Here is a 1993-nt window from a genome sequence, read left to right on the forward strand (position 1 = left end):
GTGATCTTCATGTGGCATCTATCTTCCTTCATTTGTGCTCACTTCTATGTCTGTTCTGCTCTTTTTATAACTCAGAAGTAATTAGGTTTAGGACACACCATACACAGATAGGACCTCAGTCACATAACAAAGAAAACCCTATTCCCAAAGGGGATTACACCCACATAGTTTGGGTGGACAGAATTCAATCCATACAGGAAGCTTACTACTTGAAGCATCAGAATGTTTTTAAACATCATCATATTATGAAACTGTCTGGTAAGAAAAGCCTATTGTTTTAAGCCTCAAAATGCTTGTAATGACTTAGTCAGGTATGGAGAATCTTTCTTTAGTGGATGATGCTCTGGATATCATGGTGGTATACCATACTACGGCTACAAAACGAATAGAGTTCTCTGCAGGGTCCCAGACAGTTATGGTCCAGTGGCAGCCCCCAGTACTGAGTTTAACTTGATGACTGGAGGAAATCCTTGTAACACTGGATAATCTAGAGCAGGGGCTGACAAACATTTTTCTGTAAAGGGCCAGAGAGTAAATATTTCAGGCTCAAGCCATATGGTCTCTGTCACAACTACTCAACTCTGCCATTATAGTATGAAAGCAGCCATAGACAATAGGTAAACAAATAAATTTGGCTGTGATCCAATAAATCTTTACTTACAAAAACCAGCAGCAGGCCAGATTTGGCCCATGGGCCTGGTTTGTCCACCCCCTGTCCACCCTATGTACGACAGAACAAAACACTTCCATGTCCTGTGCCATCCTCACAATCATTGTTATGCTTGAGCCCATTGTTGCAGCCACTGTGTCAGTCCATCTCGTTGAGGGTCTTCCTCTTTTTCACTGATTATCTACTTTACCAAGCATGATGTCCTTCTCCAGGGTCAGGTCTCAACGTGTCTTTCAGTTTGTTGTACCATGTGGGCTTGTGTGTTGCTGTGATGCTGGAAACTATGCCACCAGTATTCAAATACCAGCAGGGTCACTCATGAGGTAGACCTGGTGGGTCCAATTCCTTGCCAATGCACCTCATACACAGTCACTGCTTGTCTGTCATTGGAAGTTTGAGGGTTGCTATGATGCTGAACAGGTTTCAGTGGAGCTTCCAGTCTAAGATGGAGTAAGAAGAAAGGCTTGGCAATCTACTTCTGAAAATAAGCCAACGAAAACCCTACGAAGCACAACAATCTGATCTGCCATTGAACATGGCGATGGCGCAAGACTGGGCAGCATTACACTTCATTGTGCATGGGATTGCCATGAGTTAGGGGCTGACTTGATGATGGCTAACAAGAGCAACAACGATATCTGAAGTCTAGATGGATGTCTGCTTCACATGAAGGATGGCCAATTGTTAGGCTGTCTGGTTTCCTTTTGTCTTCTCCTCATTGATCTTCTTTCTCAGCCCTCACCTTCATGTGGTCCATCATCACTGCTTGCTTCCTGCATCAGCACCTCTTGGAACTCCTCATTTGGTGCTTTGTTGGTGCTTTGTTTGTTTGTGTTTGTTTGTGGTAAATCCATTAAGAGTAAATAGGTTGTAAGTTAGAAGAAAATAGCCCTGAGGATAAAGAATGAACTTTCTGAAAAGTATTCTGGAGCCTTTGAGGACTTTATTTCCTGTGTTCTCAGCTGTATCCGGGAGCATACAGGATTCCGGATAAGGTAAATAATTTGAGATTATGGAATACAAACCCAATTAATAGGAGCCTTGAAAAAATCAATTAATAAAACCTTGAGATAATTATTATGAGAACAAAACAAATACACAGCAACCTTATAGGACAGAGAAGAACTGCTCCATAAGGTTTCCAAGGCTTAAATAAAATTTTCCAAAAATAATTTCTTTGTTATGATTTGTTGTTTTGTGTTTATTAATCTGTTCATTTATTCAATGGAAGAAAAAGATAGTTTATCAAGTACCTAGTATGTGCTAGGCACTGTTCCCTGGTGGCAAGGAGTTAAGAGCAAAAGGTCAGCAGTTTGAATCTAC

This window comes from Trichechus manatus, unplaced genomic scaffold, assembly GCF_000243295.1.
Source record: "Trichechus manatus latirostris isolate Lorelei unplaced genomic scaffold, TriManLat1.0 scaffold00150, whole genome shotgun sequence".
NCBI classification, from domain to species: domain Eukaryota; kingdom Metazoa; phylum Chordata; class Mammalia; order Sirenia; family Trichechidae; genus Trichechus; species Trichechus manatus.